Raw genomic sequence first — 22,225 nt, 5'->3', positions numbered from 1 at the left:
TTTCCACTTTTTGGCTAATATAAGTAATGCTGCTAAGAACATTGTGTACACAGTTTTGTGTGGATGGATTTTTCAATTTTCTTGGGTTTAAATACCCCAGAGTGGCACTGCTTGTGCTCATTGTGAACATTGTTTTTTTTTCCTTATGGACTTCTGAGGTATACGAAGTTTAAAATGTTGGATTAACAGGTAGTTGTATCTTTAAATTCCTTTATCTCCAAGGTAGTTCTCTCTTCAAAGTACCCAATTTTGATGTAGATTTAATGAAGGGTATGTAAAAGCTTTATTGTCTAATGTCCTCCAAATATAACATTATTAATCAGCCTAAAAAACCAACTTGTATTGATCTGAACTGTAAAATCTAAGTTTTCTCACTTCAAGTTTTTATCTGAACTATTTCTTCAGATTTTCCTTCTTTCTATAATTCACTTAGCTGCTCATTATAAGTATTTATTGATATAGCCTTTTGCACATCAAACATTCTATCCACTAAGGAACTGGACTAAAATGTTCAGGGCAATGACTTCAGCTGCAGTTTTGATTTGTGAAATGTAGTCATGATGATTTTTAATATGATTTTGATTATGATTGTCTGTCTCTCTCCCTCGTCTAACAATACATATGGCTCCTTCATGAAGGCTCGGTCAGGACCCAGTGTCAATGAACCTCCCACTTGCCAGGGTGACAGTCATCAACAATGGTCCTTGCAGCCATCTCCCTTGGTGAAGGTATGTGTGTGCAGTCTGGGTCTGGAACTGAGACCTCCTGTCAGTTGTTCTTTCAGTATTGCAGAAAGGCAGAGGGCCTTGGAGGCATGTATGAGGGTGGCACAGGCCTCTCACCGGGACCTGGAGAACTTCCTCAAGTCAATCCAGGAAGCAGTAACCATGCTAAACATGCTGGCAGGTGCCTCTCAGTGAGAGGATACCCTCCAGGGGAGCACCCTGGCAAGGTTGCTCAGACAGCAGGTGCAGGTGAGTGTGGGGAGCACAAGCAATACCTTCACCTGGGGCACACCCAGACCCATCCACCTGCAGACTAGTGGCTGTGAAACTAGAAGCTGTGGTTGTCACCTTGCTCTGTTGTGAAATCCATGTTCCCTGGGGACTGATATGTTTCTACTAATAAGATTTATAAATTATTTTATTTAGTATTAGAGGCAGAATACCTTGCTTTATGGAAGTGATACTTGTTGATTTAGACTTACGGGCTCATAGTTATTCTGTTGTCCATCATTTTCAGCCCTATTCCAAATCAGCCTATCGAATCCTAAATTATAAGGGTATTTTCCCTTAACATGAGGTTGTTTCTTCCCCTTTTATCAGAAATACTTAATTTAAAAACCACAAAAGACTCCGTGGCTTGGTTTTCATCTAAGGATGTAAGCTTGAAGGTATTTGCTTTTTATCTTTGGCTTGATAACTGATTATATGGGTAGTTTGAGGTTCAAATTTTTCTTCTACATGAAATGTGGTAATACAAAATCTTTTCTCTTAAAGAATTTATGTGGACCCTTATGAAGCATGCAGGAAGCTTTCCTCTGCTCCTAAGTGCCCTCAAAGCCCCTTTTCTAGGCAGAATGAGCCATACTTGCAGTCATGTAGACCCTCTTGCTTGGAACTTGGCTCAAGGCCCTTCTCTCTGCTGTGGCTGTACTGCTGCTTGCTTCTTAGGCCACGTCAGTCTCATGTGGTTTGTCAGTGACCCTTTCTGCAGGCTGGGAGTGGGTGTTCCCTCCACTCCCATGGATCATGCACTTCTCTGAAGGTGGCCAGATCTGACTTCAGGTGTTGCCTGCACAGTGTCCTGGGTGCAGTCCTGAAAACACACCACCAGCCACCCTAGAGACACCACCATGGAATGTGGTCTGAAGACCCTCTCTGAACCCTTTCTTAGTAACTTTTCATAAAATGTTCCCAAGATGCAGATCTGGATCAAGGGTAGAGAGACTTTCTTTGAACAGTTCTTATTCTCACAAATTTTCTCTAAGATTGTTTTCATTAAAACAATAAAAAAGTGGGGGAGAAAAGAGAGCTGTTTTGTATAAATTTATTTCTAAGTTGTTCCCCACATAAGGATGATTATGGAATTTTTCTGTTGTTTTCTCAAGCTTCATTACATGAAAGTCCTTGTCCACGTGTGTTTCTGTTATTGACGGCAGTGACGCTTCTGACTTCCTACTCTTTGCACAACCACTTCCTGACATGGTGATGAGGGCGACCCAGCAAGTGTTGGGTGGAATCTGCTCTTTCCCCTCCCTGCACTGGAACCAGAGGGGCCACCCTGAATAATGACCATGGACACCCTAGGGGAGTACCTGGCTTTTGGAATTCTAGAGGGCTCTACAGGTGTGTATGTCCTGCATCATCTTGTTCTTTGTAATTTCAACAACTAAAAGTCTGACATATCAGTACTCATTCTGCTTGATTTATGGGATTGTATGAAATTCCCAGGCCTCCAGTCTATGTGCTTAAGTGGGGGGTGCTCATGGATAAAGAACAACAAGACCCAGGGGTCTCCTAGACTCTCAGGGCTCCCATGCACACATCATATCTTGGTTATGTACTTGCCATAGCCAAAACTCTTCTCACTATTTAATGAATATTCAAACTTGGGAAGAAATATGTGTAAATAGAAACATTTAGAATATCTCTAAATAAAAAAAATTAAGCACAGGATGACTTGTCTTATGGAAAATGGCATGAAGGCAAAAATGTTAATGATGAAAATACAAAAATAATTGTTTCTCAAAAATAATTTAGTGTGGCTAAACTAGTCTGTTTTGCCTCATAGGAAGAGATAAAGAAGGAATTTATTAAGATTCCATTAAAATCTCCTTGTTTATCTAAGGATAAACACACTCATTTATTTCCATTTAGGATATTACCCAGTAGGTTAGAGTAATTTCAGTGCTGCCCATCCTCCTCCTCCTTTGCTAAATGCTTTTTATTTTATTAGAAAGCAACTCCCTGATTTACTGAGAGTGCCTTTTAGATTGGTGATTGTGAGGGATACAGTTTCTTTAGCTGAGAATATCTGAAGCATGAGAATTTTGGTTTTCCTGTGGACTTATATGTGGATGGCTCTCCTGTTCTGCAAGTAAACAAACGTTTTACTGTTGGAGTAAAATGAATGTGAAGAGGGCCCTGAAATCACAAAATCCATCCTCAGCAGTGGTGAGGTGAAGGTGGGGCCATGTGTGGGGGGTCCAGAGTGGAAGGAGGGCCCCTTGCATAGGGTTGGGTTGGGGCTGCTTACGCACCCATTTGTGGGCATGTGGTCTCATGGCTGTGACAGCCTGATTGAGGACGTGGGAGGACTTCACAGAGATGAGCATGTTGAAGCCTCCATTGGAAGCACCATGGAAGAGGACCCTGCCATTTCATCCTGCAAGGGTCATCTCTTGGGCATGAACCTTTACCTTCTGTTGTCCTGTTGCAAGGCATGGGGACTTTATCCCCAGCAGAAGCCCCATGATGAAAGGAAACCTGATCCTTTGGTGACCTGCAGGAGAGAAAAGTTCCTGGGGAGTGGAGCCCTCAGATTGTGGGAGGTCTTGCTTGCCATATATCTGGTGGCCATGGGGAAAGCTCAGAAAGGCACACTGAGCAGGAGAGTGGTGCCATGAGATTTCTTCTCTTGTGGTGTTATAGAGAATGGAGGGGAGATGCATGAGATTGCCTGCTGAGCCACTGTTGGGATGTGCTGGTGACCATGCAGGCCAGGGGAGGTGATGGCCAGAAGCAAGTCAGTGGCAGGAGGGCTGGACAGGGAGCCAGAGAGGGGAGGGCAGGAGGTGAGGGGGCCCCCAGCAGCCTTAGAACCACAGCTGGGGGAGAATACAGAGGAGACTGTGAGCACAGGGGGCATCTGTGCAGTGTGATGGGTGGTCCCCTCCATCCTGCCCATGCTGGGAGGGGCATTTGTTCAGAGGAGAGAAGTAGGCCACAGACACAGAACTTTTTGCCCTTTTTTGTGTGTGTTTCAATGAAAACCTAAGATTGACGTCCCAGTAAGTTTCTCTCCTAATACAAATGCATTTATTCTTGAGGGTCATAGCCACATTCTAGGATTCTGTTATTTTAGTTACATTTCTTAGCTTAAGCTTTACATTTCAGTGGCACTGCTTAAGTAAGATTCTTTCCTGAGTCAAACGCTTCAGCTGCCCTGCTGCTATTCTGGGCTGATATGACAAGAGATGGTGTTTTTATTCTCTAACAATTTGCAGTTGGGGATTATTATAATTTCATCTTCCTTCCCTTTCTGCCCATTTTTCATCCCCTCGAAGCTGTGGATTGTTTTTGCTGTCCCCACCCAGCTCCGTGAGTACCCTGTTTTGGTGATAAGCACCTTGTCATGGAGCCACACCTGCTGGTTCAGGGAGATGAATTAGAATTAGAGCTTCATATTTCATAACAGTTTATGAAGATATAACTCACACAGCAAATAACTCACCCATTTAGAGTGGAAAATACAGTAGTTTTTACATATTCACAAGAGCAGTGAAAACATCACCACCATAATTTTAGAAAGTTTTCATCACCCCAAAGTAAACCTGGTATCCCCCAGCCCTCCAAGCCCCACAAAGTCACTAATCTTCACTCTTCCCTGTATATTTTCCTGGTAACTTCCTATTTTAATGACTTCACCAGTTGACTTCCTCACCTGATTTTGGCTTACATAGTTATTTTGATTTTGTTAGCCTGACCAGAGGCAGGCAGTATGGTTTCTCAGTAGAGATCTGCATGGAAAAGATAAAAAAAAACAGAAGCTCAGAGGGTGCTGCTTGATGAACACAATTCCAAGGCCCAATATAGCACTTTAAATCCTGCTGAAATGAAGGACTGAGGCAGCAAGTGAAGTAAAAGAAAAGAAGCAAACAACTTAAAAACACCCTGAGGTGCACTTAGGTGGTTTTGGGGTCTTGAAAATCTTGCCCAGTGCACCTAAATTATAACTCCTGGAATAAGATGCATTCCAAACAATGTCTTGTGATGAAGTCCAGCCATGTTATGGGGGGATGGGGGACTGTAGCCCTAGCCAGAGCTCCAGCAGGACAGACACTAGAAAGGGGATTCCAGCCTCTATTACTGGTTGTGCCTCTTGACCCAGCAATGAAACCATTCTGAGTTGTTTTGTTCAGCTTTGAAATGGGGATTGAAGCCCTCACAGGGCTTGGCATGGCTGCCATCCAGGACAATGCTGCATCCTTTTCCCAAAACCCAAAGCATCCCAATATGTGTTCATCCTTACATATCATCACAGTCTTCTGCCTCTTACCATAAAATTAAAGTAGCTTTATACAAATAAAAGGAGATCAGGGAGATGCTGTCCAGAGGGTGTCATGGCATTTTGGGCTGCTTGTTCATCACTTACAGACATTATTATTACTGTTGTTATTAAGTTTGCTTTTCATTGAGGTGGGTGCGCACCAACTCTGGTCTTCACAGCTTTCCTCCTGGGTAGGCACAAGAACCCTGGGTTAGCTCTGACCCTTCTTTTGGTAAAGCCACATACCCCACAGGTGTGTTGTGTTGTGTTGCATTACACTGTGTTGTTTCAGACCATCTTTCTCTCAGAGCTGCCTGGCTGTGATTTATTGGCACCTAATGTCTGGTCTGATATTGTTGGAAGCAGGTCCCCTCCTGCTCCTCTTGAGATTGATCACAGGCAGAGTCTGTTCTCCATGCATCAATCCAGCCCTGCCTGAGCTGCAGCTAACCAGGGGTGAGCACACCCTCCTTGCCAGGGTAGCAAGTCACTGCCCCTCCATTCCTTCATATAAACTGCTGCAAGGCTGGCACTGCGCAGACATGCTGGGTCCAGGTTCCCAGGAGATGTCTGCTTTGAAGCTGCAGCTGTAATGTTTCACTTCCTACCCTTTTTGGCTGCTGAGCACACTCCTCCCCAGAGGCAGGCAAACAGCATTCCATTGCTGAACAGCTTGCTTCAACTTCTCTCCCTGCCTAGCTGAGCAAGGGCTGGCTAAGGACATCTGCTGGGGCCTTTCCATGCTGCATTTGTGTCTGTTTTTTTTTTTTTTTTTTTTGATTGGGAAGAAGTTGGAGAATACCAGCCTCTTTACCATAGAACCTGAACCCTGTATCTTACAAATGCATCCCTGGTAATGGGCAGGCTGTGGTCCAGCAACCCTGAGGAAATGATCCTGGCTCTTCTTTATAATGCAAATCTTGTGGTGTCCCCAGAAGTGTGGTAAGCTTAAGATGATGGCTGTGGCATGGACATCTCTGCAGATGGTTGTAGTTTTGTTGCATCATTTGCAGAGGACAGCAGTCTCCTTTCCTCAGTATCAGAAGCTTTGTAAGGTAACTGCAGTTGGAGCTGGGATCTTGGGGGTCTGGCAAAGCTCCTGTTTTTTAGCCTCTGAAAACTAATCTTACCTAGTTCTTAGACAAATATCACCTTTCTCAGTAACTGTAAAAGCTGTTACAGGGAATTGTTTGGTTCAATTTGATTTAAGAATCTGCAATAAGTATTGCTTTAGTGCATATTTTATTTTGCAATGGACAAAACCTTGCCTTTGGAGATGAGCTAGTGAACTGTTGGGAGAAAAATATGTGAACAACTCATCCATTGGGATCTGTTACCTCTGGGTTCTTTCCAGCTTCTCCACAGAAAATACCACACTAATTCTATGCAAATTTCAGTAAATTTAAAAGAGCAATTTAATCTTCCAGTAGATTACTTAAAAGCTGCCCATGTTTTTGTAAGGCCATTGTTTTTCATTAAAGATTTGAAGCACCTTTTTGAAACTAGCATTCTTACTCTCATTATCATAAAACATCCTCTGTATTTGTGAATCTCCATGTTATAAACTTAAAGAACTTAATATCTGTTCTTCATGAAATTCTTTGAACTTGTTCTACTGAGCAGGCAAATTCAGTAGACTTCCAGAAGGCAAGTTGTTTATCAGGTGCAAATTTCAAATACATCATCCAAAACAGGAACCATTGAATCAACCTCTGCAATTTGAAAAAAGTTAGCAATTATAGTTTTGTTCATAATTTTGTTTTATTTGTAAACTATGATTGTACTATGTCATTACTTTTTTCAAAACAAGGAAGGGATTTGATATAAAAGGGAAAAAGGGATTGTAAGAGGAACAATAAAGCAATTTTTACAGCTCCCCAGTGTCAATTCTTTTATATCATATTGTTAGAGCCATTATCTTCATATGCCCATTAGGGTACCCTGGTGCCTTGTTAGCTGCCCAGACTCATTTATAATGGGACTGACTCTGCCACGCAATATTATTTTTCTGATATAAAATGTTACATGACCAAGCACCTAAAATCTGCTTACATGGCAGCAGATTTTGGGAGGAACATTCTATTAACTTGATGATATCATATTGTTATTTCTCACAGTTTGGTCAATTACATGTATTTTTATCTGGAAACTTTTTATTTTGAGAAGTTTTAGAAGTTAGATTAAGGATTCTTTGCAGGAATACTTAGAAGTATTTTCATCTGCACAAGATGTTAATTAAAACTTAATCTAATTAATGATTGATCTGTTTGTAACAATTCATAAGCTGAATTATTATTTCAATGTGCTGGTAAAACATTTTTGCCCATAAAAAGGCAGTTTTGTTAATAGAGAAGAAAACTTTAAGGAATCTCTTTTAAAAAGTTATTTTTAATTACAACTAAGAATATATAAAGCATCTTTTTTTTTCCATAAAGCCAGATTTTTATCTCAAGTCAAGCAGTCCAGGTATTAAGTTAGTCTGAGGTGAAGAGTAAAAGCCCAGTGTAGAGGAAGTTGCTTAATTGGTTCTTTAATTATACCCCAAAATAAGCAGAAATTAAGTTACTGAACTCATTGGCTAAGTTAGCAGTTGTCTGAAGTACTTTTAGGGCAGACATCTTGAGGTTTTATGATTTCCTAGTGAATCTTTCAAAATAAATGTTTAAATGTTTGGAATAAATGTTACTTTTTCTCTTTTAGAAAGTTGGCATTTGCATGATTGCAATTGCAATGTTCTCTTCCACATATTCTTCACAGATATGCAAAATTAACAACTGCCCATATAATTAAATGAGAAATAGACAATTCCAGTACTTCCCAGCAAGTGTCACTATAAGGCAGTGGTGATATGGGAGATTTTGGATCAAGAACTGGGAATCCAGGACAAATGATATGAAATAAATAAGCTAGTAGCAGATATATTTTATTTCTTGATTATATTTTGAAAACTGATCTTAGTTGTTGAAGTATTTAAATTCATATGAATAATTAGAAGTTTTAGTTCCATAATTAAATGTTAATTAACAGATGCAGGTGTCAAAAACTGACACTGCATTTTATCACTGAAAAATTATTTTTGAGTGAAACATTTATCCTAGTTGTCTATAGTAATTGAAAATAGTTAATTGGATTTTAGTTATCAGTAGTTTCTGTTTAAATGGGTTTGGTATTTATTTGCTTTAAGATGCTATAAATTCTCTTTCACCCAAAGCAAAAATTGTTAGCATGATTTTCTCCCTCCCTATATCTCCTACAGTTTTAAAATTTAGTCTGTTTGAAAGGATATGCTGCAATTTTCAGTGTTTTTCACCAAAATAGAGAGGAAGTCTGCCCCTTTACAGACTGAAATGAATGGAAAAAAAAGTTGATTATCGAAGGGGAAATGTGGCTACTTTGAATTCATGTTGGCGTTTTGAAATCCAGTGTCTGTTAGTAGTTTCTCTCCTTTCTTCCTCTTGAGTCTCTCTTTCAACATATATGGATCTTCAGAGGTTTTGCTCTTAACACTTAGCTTTTTTGCTTATTTCATACTTGTTTGTCAGAACATAGTTTATATGTTACACAGTTGGGAATTTGTGTAGAATATCAATGTTCTGCAGTTCATTTGTTCCTGTACATGTTGGGGAACCAGGAGTTAGAAAAGAGGTGCTTGTGGAATTCACAGCTCTCAGAGTTAAATGTGCTATTCCCTCTGTCATCTTATTTACAAATTCATTTGTATTTTTTGTCTTTAAAAACATTTTTTCTTAGTTATACATCCCATAAAATGTGGGCAAGAAACTGCAGCCTAAGTGCTGTTTATATGGAGATATAATTTGCTCCATTGAAGTTGCCCTGAGAACTTAAATCACCTTTTATTAGATGTAAATTTTTCCATATTTGGGTTTGACTACTCTGCTGGTCTGTATATATTATGTCCCCCAAAAAGAGCCATGATCTTTTAAACCAGTATTGTTGGGTGGAAACTTGATTGAGTGTTTCCATGGAGATGTGACTCACCCAACTGTGGGTAATAACTTTGATTAGATTATTTCCAGGAAGGTGTTACCCTGCCATTCAGTGTGGGTCTTAATTAAATCACTGGAGTCCCATAAGAGCTCACAGACAGATGGAACTCAGTGCTGCAGATGAGAGAGACTTTTGGAGAGGTGCTTGGGAACTGACATGGATGCTTAGAGACACTAAGAAATGCTTGCCAGAGTTTGTTCTGCAGAAGCTAAGAGAGACAAACCCAGAGACATTTTGTAGGGCACCATTTTGAAATACAGGGGTTGAAACACAATGTAGGAAAAGCAGATGCCAGTCTTGTGCCTTCCCAGCTGACAATCTTTGTTAAAGAACTTTATAAAATTAATATATTTATATACCTAGTTTTAGACAGTGTTCCATCCATAATTTAAAAAAGGCATACAATCCTACCATTTTTGCAGTAAATTTTACAGATTTAGTAGTGCATATTTGAAGAAAATCTAGTCATTTTATTTCAGAATTAGGGTTGTCTTTAATTTCCTTCTCAATTGATAGGGATAAGTTATTCCATCTTTCTTCTTCCTTTTTTTCTAAATTAGCTAATTGTCTCTTTTGATTTTCTTCAATAAATTTCTCTGCCTTCTAAAAAAAAAGAAATAGAAAAATGTTAACTAAAAAAATAATGTTTTCAAATAGTACACTTGAAATTTTTGAAGGGAATATTAATATCTCAGAGCACTGAAACAGCGTGTCAAATAAAACTTTAGGGATTGCAGATAATTAAATGCAAATTTCATTCTTTATACAAGCACAGTAATTTGCCATTCCCTTTCTCAGGCTCCTCACTATTTCCTTTGATTCATTAGACCAGAAGCCAGTGTTCTGGGAATTCAAGTCTGTGGATTGTCCCTAAGTAAAGCCATTTCAAACTAATGTCCAGTTGACAGAAATAGCCTTTCTAATATCGGAACAACTGTGATGTCATTACAGAAACTGCCCTGGAGTGTATACAGCACACTGCATAGACAAATTTTGCCCAGTGATTTCCAGAAGAATTCTAATAAGCCTGGATGGATAACAATGGATAGAGTTATGGTATTGGCAAAACCAGATCTAATATAGTGTAGGATTTTTATTATTAAATGAAATAGAGAATGTTGCCATATTTGATTTCACCAATCTCTGTGAGAAAATTCTTGTCCAGAATTCAGGGCATGTCTTTATTTAGCTTTCCTCCACCCTCCACCTTCTCAGTATGGAAACACTGGACTATCTCAAGGACTCCTGAACATCAGTTAAGTGGTGCTAGATCCTCATGCAGGTGCTCAAACTACAGGTAAAAAGATATCTCCAAAGATATATTTCTTAGGGATAACATCCAGAAACATAAACTTCCTTAAGCACAAATATAGAGAATCAAGACTAGGAAAATATCTTCAATGTATGGGACAAAGAATATTATGCTTTAAATATAAAAGACTCATGACAGTCAATAAGCAAAGGAAAACAGTAAATAAAAGATATGAAAGGGAAAGTCACAGGACAAGAAACACAAATGGACTTTAAATTTTGAAATGATACTCATATCACTAATGGTCAAAGAAATTGAGGTTAAAACCTATTGCTGGTAGGAATGCAAACTGAAAAAAAACACCAGAAAAAAAAATGGCACATCCTACACTGGTGATGGTAACCATTATAGCAAAGTGATCAAAAGGGAAGCCTTCAGTGTTGCTCCTGGCTCTGCCACTCAATGACTGTGTCACTTACCACAGTGTTTTCCACCAAAGAGCTCAAAAAATAACATATTAAATTTGTATTAATGTTATAATAAGAATGGAAATTAGTATAACCTTCTTAAATGAGTTTATATCAAAAATCTTAAAACCTTTCACAGTTTTTGGTCCAGCAGTTACTTTCTACGTAATTAGAAGACAGTGGAAAGATCCTGATAAAATGATGTTTATTGCAGCACAAATTTTTTTTCTTTTTTTATCTTCATTTTATTGAGATATCTTCACATACCACGCAGTCATACAAAACAAATCGTACTTTCGATTGTTCACAGTACCATTACATAGTTGTACATTCATCACCTAAATCAATCCCTGACACCTTCATTAGCACACACACAAAAATAACAAGAATAATAATTAAAGTGAAAAAGAGCAATTGAATTAAAAAAGAACACTGGGTACCCTTGTCTGTTTGTTTGTTTGTTTCCTTCCCCTATTTTTCTACTCATCCATCCATAAACTGGACAAAGTGGAGTATGGTCCTTATGGCTTTCCCAATCCCATTGTCACCCCTCATAAGCTACATTTTTATACAATTGTCTTCGAGATTCATGGGTTCTGGGTTGTAGTTTGATAGTTTCAGGTATCCACCACCAGCTACTATAAACTAAAAGGAATAAAATACTCTGACAATAAATACTCTAACATTATGAGGCTACTTAATTTTATTTGGGATTCCTGTTTGCATATAAATTCAGTATGCTTTTTTAAAGAACCTAGGTATTTACTGAAAATTAATAAGACCTAAATAAAAATATAATAGTTTAAAGAAGAAAACAAAAATAAAAAATGGAGAAGAAAACTAAATAAAGGTAATTTGTAATAGCAAAATTTCAATAGTTTAAAAGAATTGAACTAGAAAGGTGTATTATAAAAACATACTGATGACAAGCACAAACAGAAGTAATGAATACTAGATTACAATAGTAAAATCTGTATTACTCTCTTCACTTTAAAGGAATGAGTCTAATAGAAATTATAAACAAAAATATTAACTAAATAACATACAAGAAAAATAGAGCAGCCAACTTCTCCATTTTTCCTAGCATCTCAACAAGAAGTAGAAGCATTTTTGCCAGGTTTCCTGAACTACAAACTCTATGAGAGCAAAGATTCTTCAGTACCATCTTGGCCTGCAGCAATGAATAAAAAAATAATTGTTTTAACTACTGCATAAAAGAAGGGAATAATTTCATGGTTGTCACATCTATGTTTTTGTTTTATTAAAAATAGTCTATGAAAGTATATTATGAAACTATGCAAAGAACCATCAAGGGATTAGAGGTTTAGACAAATTTATCCTTCTCTGACCCTCTCTTTTCATGAGTCCCTAGATTTCATATTCAACTTACAATTCTAGAATGAAAATTGAAGGTTAAAAAAATAGTATTGTCTGAATAATGAAACTCAAGAAAATAAAGAATATAGAGTACTTTGCCCAAAAAATGTGTGAAAATGGCCTGCTATACACTGCCATTTTTAATCCAATTTGTTGATTTTGCCTTTATGCTTTCTTCTTATTTTCTAGCATTGAACTTCTTAATGACTATTTTATTCTTAAAATGAATGCATTTCTCTGGACACAATTCCTTGAAAACAAATGCCACAAAACTGAAAAAAATCATGCAAGAAAATCCAAAGATGTTTTTTAATTATTTGTCTTATTAATATTAGTAGCTTCTAGAGTATAGAAGATGTTAAACTTTTTATTTCCCCATGGTTTCTAATGCAGAACCTGGTAAGATTGATGAACTCTTCACAGGAAAAAACAGAGCAAAGCAAAGGGAAAGATGAAAAGAGACAGCAAGTAAGGCCTAGAGAAAAAAAATAGTGCAATGAAAGAATATGGAGGAATATAAATCCATGAGGTAAGAGGAGAATAAAATACTATAGCATCCCAGAAATTGAAAGAAAAAAGTATTTTCAGGAATTCCATTGTTTTTCACCCCATTAAAATAAAACACAGAATGTTAAGAAGATGAATGTCAGAGAAGGATCAATTTCATTTAGGAAAGGGTCCACTGATCATTTTAAAAGATCTGATACAGTACTTAGAAAGAATGAGGATTTGTTTTTCTGATCTGCAATATTACCATCCTCTTTGATAGCATTAATTAAATTAATTTCCATGGTTACTATTTACCTGGCCCTGGGCCAAGTTTCCCAGAATTGAACCATGGTGTCCTCAAGTTGGCTGCTTTCTCAAGGTGAAAAGCTAAGATCAGAAGGGAAATCATATCTTCCAATCTGTGTTTAAAACAATATGGAACATTTTACTCTTCCTTTTATTTTATCTTATGTCTTATCCTTTGACTCATAGTCACTATCTGAGCCCAGAATAGACTAAAGTATTCAAATGTGGATAGGTGCTAAAGGCTAACAAAATACTAACCAAGAGTGCCCCTGAGTTACTGACATAGAAAAACAGAAAAATCCCACCAAAAAGTTTCAGTTACTTCCTAAGACTTTTAAACTTGTCTAACTCTAAAAACTGCTCCCAGAACTCAAATCAGGGCATTGGATAGCTGGAATATATGTGGGCGTGATTTAGACAAGATGACACCACAGGTAGCTAAAACTGAAATTGATTTAATTATGAAGGTAAGTATTTGCTTTTAGTACCAAAACAGCCTAAAGGGACAAGTATTGTTTGCATAAATTGTGGGTCAAACTAAAGACAAAGGCTCCCAGACCATCTTTGAGATACTCAAAGAAATGTCTCCAGGTTACTTACCTGGACCTGCCTTAAGTCTTCTGAATGTGGATACCATTCTTTTTTCCCACATATATTTTTTTAATTGAAATTTAAAAATTCCAGTTCTCAAAATGTAAACATTGTAGTATCTTCTGCAGGTTTCAACCCCTACTAGTGTGAATCAATTGTGTGTGAAACCATGATCCCTTGAACATTAATAGCTAGTCTTCAGAAAAGGGGTGGAGGGTGGGATTTCTTAGTCTTCCTTCAGAATTCTCATTAGAAATGTTACAATTTTAAACAAACTATACTATGAAGATTTTTCCAAAATTAGTTGACAAGGACATTTGTTTTTAATTAAAGCTATTAACAGGGTATAAGGCACAAGTTTGGAAATTCTGGGCTAAAGGAGTCACCCCAAACACAACACATTTGGGGAAAATAAAAAAGAAGACTATGTTTGGTAGAATAAAAAGTGCAATAGAGATTGAATTAGAATGTCTGATTCTAATTACACTTCTAAATGCTAGTTCCTTATCCTTAATATAAGAGTAAAAATATTTGGACTCCAACCTTACGGACTGTAGTGAGATCAAACAAGATTAATATATCAGCATATGCTTTTTAAACTTTTTAAACTATAGCATGTAAATAATTGCATGGAATCCTCACTGAAATATCTCAGTTTGAACTTTTAAAGCTAGTTAAATGGCAAGGACTACATTATACCATATTAGTAAATGGTATATTATTTGTTTTGCAATGTTAGCATTTTGTTCTTATATTAATTATTACTTAAATGTGGTTACTTATTCTGTCTAACTAAAATAAAACATAAAATTAATCTAAGAATTATCATAATTTTGAAATGAAAATCTTCTGGTTTGGTCACTAGGATAATTTCTTAAGACTCTTAATCTTCTAGAGAGGCCTGAATTTCCTCAATTCTAAAATGGAAGATAATTCTGCCTATGCCATAGAAGTTTTTGCAGGAATTAAATTAGATAATATATGTAACAGGCCTAGTGAAATGCCTGGCACATGTTTGATGCCTCACCTGTTAATGTGATTGATTAATTATCAACCCACAGGCTTTAATTTTTAAAATCAGTTTAACAATTCTATGGTTAAAATCTGGGCATTCAATTCAGTCATTCTCCACTGCACAGTAACTAGGAAGCTAGCAAAACTCAAGGCAGCCTAAGTTGCAAAAGAAGAGAAATAAAAGGTCATAGGTTAAAAGAAAAAAGTCATATATCTGCCCAATGATGGTAAGCATTTATCCAAGCTGAGCAGAAAGAGACAGACAGCAGTTCTTTCAAGGATTCCTTAGGCTGAAAGCACTCCAGGAGCTGAGCAGCTGTTCCTGTATAGCATGATAACTAGTGGCAAAGGGCAAACAACTTCTCTCTTTCCCAGGTTGATGGAGAATTTTCATGGCGAGTCTCATGATTCAAAATTTCTCCTTTTCTTTGTCCTTTGCATTTGTTCTTACTCCTCTAGTTTATTTTCTTATCTGTGTTCTCTTCTCTTTCTGCCCTCTTTACACTGAATCTATTCATTTTCCCCCAGGGCTTATTTTTCTAGGATTATTGCTCTGCTTCCAAATTCTTATCAGCTAATTTCATCATTTTGGAAATCTTCATATTGTTCTGTGTTGCTTTTTCCTCCTCTTGAGAATAGGTCATATCTCCCTCATTCCTTATATGTTGATTAATTTTGGATTTTTTTCTGTGTATTATAATGTTATGTTGTGGGGATTCTAGATTCCCTTATAGTATTTTGAAGAGTGTTTTATTTTATTTTAGGAGGGAATTAACTGTTAAATTCAAATTACAAACTCTGCTTCCTGGATGATGGATAAAATCTTCATTTGTGTATCCACAGTTGGGTTTGGGTTGCATAGATATTGCCTTGCTCAAGTGTTGTTCAGGAGTTAGTCATACTTGGGAATGGCTTAAATACAGATTATAGAGATCTCCTTTTAAGTTCTCTCTTTTCTGGGATCCCCCTCTCCCTTTCTAGTAAATATGGTTTCTCTGATTCAGTCTTCTGTTTCTTCATCCAAAAACACTGTAGACATGTTGTTTGTGTAAAGGGAGGTTATAAGCATTTTAGCCTCTACGTGTCTGCCAAAATGTGTTAATGTAAGAACTAATTTTATGGGAAGGGCTGAAATGGATCTATGTAAATAAGAACAATACAAAATGTTTTCTAATGTTAATTTTAGAAAATAATGTGTAATAGTTCTATATGAGAGTTTTACAATTGAGCTTGTCTTAATTTTTTATTTGCTTACAGAAAGCTCCAAGGAAAATATGCCTGATTGGGTTTTATTGCAAGATCATCTAACATGGTTAATACATTTGTTAAAGACATTTTGAAAGAGTTGCCTTTTTTAAAGTGGTATAGAACCAGAAGTGTGCTTCCTTAGATACTTGTGGAATTTGTTAATGTTTAATTAAAGAATATTTAAAGTCAATATATTGAATCAGTATATTAAATGGAATATGTGTTTAACACAAAATAAATTTAATATTAAATTTATCAATTCCCTCTAGTCACTACTAGATAAAATCTATGTAGTCTTAATCTTAGAGAAAAATCAATCCAGCTACATGTTTTTAATGAATATTTGTTGATGTTGATGGTACACTTAGAGAAATGGAGGGAGTCTGGGTTCTTAAACCTCTAATCAACTACCCTTTGGATTCTATCATTCACATCATATCACAGAAAGAGAAAAGTGAGCTATGAATTTTTAAAGTACTATAAAGTTGAAATCTTTGTGTTGTTATATCTGGAGGCATACATTTTATAACATGCATATATTTCCTTTTGTCTCCCAGTGATGATGCCATTGTCACCTTACTGGTTAAACAAAAGGAATTTGATGAACTTGTCCATTGGCATTCTCACAAACCCTTACTGATGAATATGAAAGGACAAAGTGTCAGTTTGATGGTAAGCTTTGTGACTCATTAAATACATTTAAATCAATTTCACTGTCTGCTTTTTATCCATACAAAAATTTATCATATTATCAGGAAGTAAGTTAATGAAAACTTCCCACTTTATTTACTGGTGTGCCCATATAGTTAGGTATGCAGGTGTCTTAGGAGGAAGTGCACAAATATGACATCTGTCTCCTCAAAAGTCAACACTTTTTAAAGGGGGGGTAGTTTAAAAAATCTGAGTATTATATGAAGTCAAGCTTATAGAAGAACCATAGACTTTCAAGCAATTTTAGCTGCTTTCACTCTGTCCAGTGGATTGCAGGTAACAAGTACAAGTGTTTGAGCTATGTTCATGCTCATGGGGGTTTAAACTGTAAAAGGAGTCAGTGAAACCACTCAGAGTAGGTCACCAGAGATTGAAATAGGGGTTTTGTCTCTGGCTAATTCCCTGTCTTCATCCCATCTTTTTCTACCCCCATATTTGCCATACACTTTGGACTGACACTTTCAGATGAGTGTAAAAGTGTGCACAATAAGCATGTTTTTATGGCATAGTTACCATTCTTGCTAATATAACTAGCTACCAATACTGTGCAAGATGTGAGGTGACACTATGGATTAGCCATTAACCACCTTTAAAGTGGCTTGATTTGATATGTGTAGATTCAGGCACAGAAAATTTTAATCAAATAGATTTTTTTCCTTTAAGTGAGTTTTCTTTTGGTATGAGAATAAATAATACCTGGATTGCTTGGATTTCCTGTCACTGGATTTTACAGTAGTGAATGAGGTTTTCACTTTTCTCATACACTAACCTCCTGACTATTGCTATGGTCCCAGCAGAGATTTCCCTACATGGGGGTGCAAGAAGCCAGAATGTCCTGTGTGATACCTTCTCACCTCTGCCTCTACTTTCTTCCCAACTCCATTTTCAGGGCACATGGCAGAGGTAAAGTCCAGAATCTGTCATTTTTTGGTAGCACCCTTATATTTGCTTTTGGAGTTGGACCATGAAAGAGATTTTTGTCCCTTCCCTATTATAATAAGACCAGGAGTTATTTTACAGACAAGAAATAGCTGAACTCATTATTCATTTTTAGCAATGGTAATCAGTTTAAATTATTGCTTCAGAATTAAAAGGTTTATGTGTGGGTTGGATGGTGTGAAGAATCAATGAGAATGTTAATGAAAAATGTGGGAATGTTACATTTAAGTCTTTCTTTTTTCAGAAAAACCTAAGGATACTAGTATTCTTAAATCTGTGCTAAAATTTCATGTTTTTCAATGATTTTATGGGAATTCACTAGAATCAGTCTCATCAAAACTCATTGTAACTCAGGCTATGGAGCCTAAGGGTTTCAGTCACCCAAGAGCAAAAAGGCACATGGAGGTTTATAGGTTTAGCAAATTCTATCAAGTGTTTTCACTGTGCTTTGCTGTTTCTTAAGCTGATGTTTGTTCACCACCTCAGTGTTTCTTTTGATGATATGCTTTTTCCTTGTTTATATGACTGCTTAATACTTTGCTTACTTGTCAAGAAAGTTAAACCTGCATATAAAAGGTTATGTATGGGTCCTATGCATAATAAAATGTTTATTTAAAAAAGATTAGAAAGCATTAAATGAATAAAGGCATGAATTTAGAAATGTTGAAATAAGGTTAAAATATAGATGTTTACTAATCAGTGACAAAGAAACTCTTTTTATACATAGGTGGATAAAATGGATATAAAATACTTTTCTGCATTTTTTTTGGCTTGAATTATAAAGTTTGTCTACACTTTTCCAAATATTTAAGTAATTAATCAGTCCACTGCCTTGCTGTAAGTGGAAAGTAAGAACTCTCAATTTCTTACTATCTGATCTTCCTTCTTAGGATGTCATTCTTCAGCCCCTTTCCCAGTTGTGGATAGTACTGGGAGTAAATAAGGAAAGTTTAAATGTATTCTTGAAATAGTGATACTAATAACTTGTGATGTAAAAAATGATCAGCTAATAGTCCTGATAGTGTTAATATATAAGTAAAGAATTTTTTATGTTAAAACTACATTTTGTGATTTTGTTTTCAGGGTGATGATTTTGCTATCTTTTTAATGAAAATGGACATCTCATTAGGCTGCTGTATATTTCTGCTGGCCTCAAAATTGGGAAAGGCATCTGTACCCTTTACACTAAAATTTCTTCTTAAGGCAAAGGTTTTAAATATTGGAGTGAACACCCACTTAACTAAACCAATCATGAACAGAGGCATTGCCTTGCCAAGTCAGCATAGTAAATTATGGGAAATGAAACTAAAGTAAAATTGATCAGAATAAACTAGTTAAGTGGTGGTAACTGTAATTGACTGCATTATAGGAAACATTTTCATATAATATCATGACTAAGTGGTATAATGGAGACTTTGCTGAAATTCTTTTGCTATTAAAACAGTTTTAATTGGTAGACTAATAAATTAATTTGTTAAACATAGTAAAAGTAGTTCCAATGGGCACTTTAAGTCAATCTTGAATGCATTTCTAGTGGCCCAAACAAATCAGTTGTATTTTTATTGTTCTTCTATCAGCACCTTTACCTCATTCCCTTCCCTTTCCTCATTCATTCTTCACACATTATGGATGAACTGCTTTGTACCTGGGACATTCAGATGATCATGGTACATTCTTGACTCAAGAATCTCAGTGTAGAGAGGAAGAATGGTAAGTAAATCATGACTACAGGACATGTTGGTGAGTACTTTACTAGAGAGATCCTTGGGTTATAACAGAAAAGTAGTCTAGGGAGAGTCAGGAGGGGTTTAGGAAAGAAGGTCTTCAAAGGTGAAGAGAGGTGGGAGAGGAGACTGGGGGGGAATGAAAGAGGAAAGGGGATTCCAAGAAAGCAACAGGTACCGGTGCATGGAGATGTGAAAGCACCTCCATCTAGTGTCTCATTGATTTTATAACATTTACTCCTTTATTTATAATCTATGGCACTTGGAAATCTAGAGAATTATCTTGACATAGACTTTATACTTACTAAATTGAATTTTCCTAAATTTTCAATTAACAGAGGCTTTGATGATAAGAAACAGATATGGAAACTGAAATTGTGCCTATTCAAGAATATGGAGATGAAAAAGTCATCAATACAACATTAAAAATACTGTCTCATTAATGAAATGTCATTTGGCATACTTTCATCATGTTTCAGGATATGCTTCTTTCATTTTGGGGCTGGAGATCAAAGCTTAAATAATTACTGGAGAGAATAAGGGGAGGTTATTTGCCAAAAAAAAAAAAAAAAAATGGAAAGAAGAACAAAAACAGAATGCTCTCTCATTTTCCATTGAACAGGAAACAAGAGAGTTTAAGCTCTGGAATAAAGAAGTTGGGCAATGTTTTTGAAATCTTGTAAAATTAATTCAGTGAAATTTCAAGTTGAAATGGTAAGGTTAGCTTGTGTTTGACAGCATGGAAAGAATATTGATGAGATAAAGGTATGCAATTCTATTTTTCTTGCTTCAATGAATTGGAGAATTAATAAAAATATAATGATAATAGTGGGCATTTATTAACTGGAAATTTTCATGGAAGCTTTGCATACATAATCTGATTTTATCTTTACAAAAACCTCCAAGACAAGTATTATTGTTTCTGTTTTACCAATGAGTAATGAAATCTCAGAGAGGGCCCTAGCAGCAAATATTTTGCATATTCAAAAGCAAAGTCAAAGATAGTGTTTTAAAAAGAACTATCTACAAAGTATGAGCATCACTAAGGGGACCAACAAAGATGGTGAGGCACTCAGGAATAATCTGTCACTCACCCTTGGGAGATCCAAACCATAATTTTTCCCCTGTGTAAAACTAGGATCATGCCTGCCTAGCACATAGAGTTCTTCTGAAGGTTTCTGTGGCTTTCCATTTGCTGTGCTTTATCAATCCCTAGAGCAGGTGGTAGAAAAGAAAAGAAGACACAGCTAGAGAAAGATAAGGGAAAAATAGAGCTGGGTAGAGATGCGTAATTTGGTAACAGTAGAAATGATCAGGTGTCAGAATACACTCAAACAGGCAATTCTTCTCAGTAAACCTCATTGATCTCTCAGTCTGGAGCATCTCCACACTCAAATCCATTTTACACATGGTCAACAAGTTAATAGTTTTCATTTTTTGTCCCCACTCTCATTGTATCCTGAATTCTGCCCTCACTATAGCATCAGAATGAGAGGAATAAGCTTTTGCTTATGTAGTTTACCCCATCCAAGATGTTAGGATTTGCAGTTGGTGACCTCTAAGAGAGATCAGAATTGACAGTGGCCTAAAGAAGATAGATAATAATTTCACTCACATTTAGTTGAAGTCCAGAGGCAACCAGTCCTGGGCTGCTATGGCAGCTCCACAGGGCCATTAGTGACCAGTTTCTTCTATCTTTATACCCTATTATCCTTGGTGATTGGCATCCATTCTTCAAACTGCCTCATATTCCTGAATGGCTCCATCCTAGCAGATATTAGGAGAAAGGGAAGAAGACAAAAATTTTTCATTCCAGCTGTATGTTTCCCTTTAAGGAGCTTTCCTAGAAATTTCATCAAACAACTTTTACTTAGATACATTAACCAGAACATAGTCACAGGTCTGCATCTAACTGTAAGTATATTGGAAAATGTAGATTTTTTTAAGTTTGACACATTGCAGATTGTAATGCTATAGGGATATGTAAGGAACTTTGGGTGATATATATTGAGTAGACAGCTAGCAATGTTTTCTACAGATAATTCTCTTTTTCTTTCAACTTCCTAAATTCTACCTATCTTCCAAGTGCATCACATGGTACATCCTTCCATAAAGTCTTCGTAAAATATTCCAGTTAACATAAATTTCTATTGCCTCTAGTGCTCTATTTGGGAAGGTCAAGGTTTATGAATTGTCTCTTTGTATGGACAGCAGGCAATTGGAGTGTAAAAGCTCAGCATGACATTTCTTTTGTACCCTCTTATAGCATTCAGTAGTAGTTCAGTAATGTTTCTTAACCATATAGAACGTGGGGTTGTTAGAAGAAATGGGGCACCAAAATAGCTCTGACCTAGTCAGTATGAAAGCATTGGCAGTGGCAGTGGAATGAAAAGGATACACATGGTACAACTCACCATACAGTAATGGGGAGGGATTAACAAAGTCTGTATTTGGAGGTTCAAATTGACTGACTGGGAGGGTTGACGTGATTACTGCAAATAGTTATCCATAGACAAGAGTAGGATTCAAACAATGTTAAGGTTTTGACCAGATATTTAAGTCATATACATATTTTTATTTCAGTAGAGTAGAGAAGTAATATGAAAATAATAGGTAAAGGGAAGATTGTTTCCTAGAAACTTATACAAATCTGAGCTTTAATGACCTTATTTCTATCATGAACTATGAAGGTTTTCTTTTTTATCCAAATACTTGCTCCACTATTTCCCATTATCTATGGAGGTGATGAAATGAGGATAGCTGCATTTTAAAGTTATATTAGTCAATAAGTTCATTCCTCTCTCATCTAAATAAATCCTCATTAATAT

At 36.5% G+C, this 22,225-nt stretch overlaps 1 long non-coding RNA gene across 2 annotated transcripts; it reads left to right on the top strand.

Moving 5' to 3' along the window:
- The first annotated feature begins 642 nt into the window (after nucleotides 1-642).
- On the top strand, nucleotides 643-19,864 carry LOC119525687. Of its 2 annotated transcripts, none has more exons than XR_005214995.1 (5): nucleotides 643-728; nucleotides 2,111-2,348; nucleotides 16,581-16,695; nucleotides 19,332-19,383; nucleotides 19,736-19,864. It is a non-coding gene; the product is annotated as an uncharacterized LOC119525687 (long non-coding RNA). The 2 variants fall into 2 exon arrangements; XR_005214996.1 differs by having other exon boundaries at nucleotides 19,251-19,383.
- Nucleotides 19,865-22,225: the final 2,361 nt, after the last annotated feature.

Source organism: Choloepus didactylus (assembly GCF_015220235.1).
Source record: "Choloepus didactylus isolate mChoDid1 chromosome 25 unlocalized genomic scaffold, mChoDid1.pri SUPER_25_unloc3, whole genome shotgun sequence".
Taxonomy (NCBI): Eukaryota; Metazoa; Chordata; class Mammalia; order Pilosa; family Megalonychidae; genus Choloepus; species Choloepus didactylus.
This window is presented reverse-complemented; position numbering and strand designations above follow the sequence as displayed.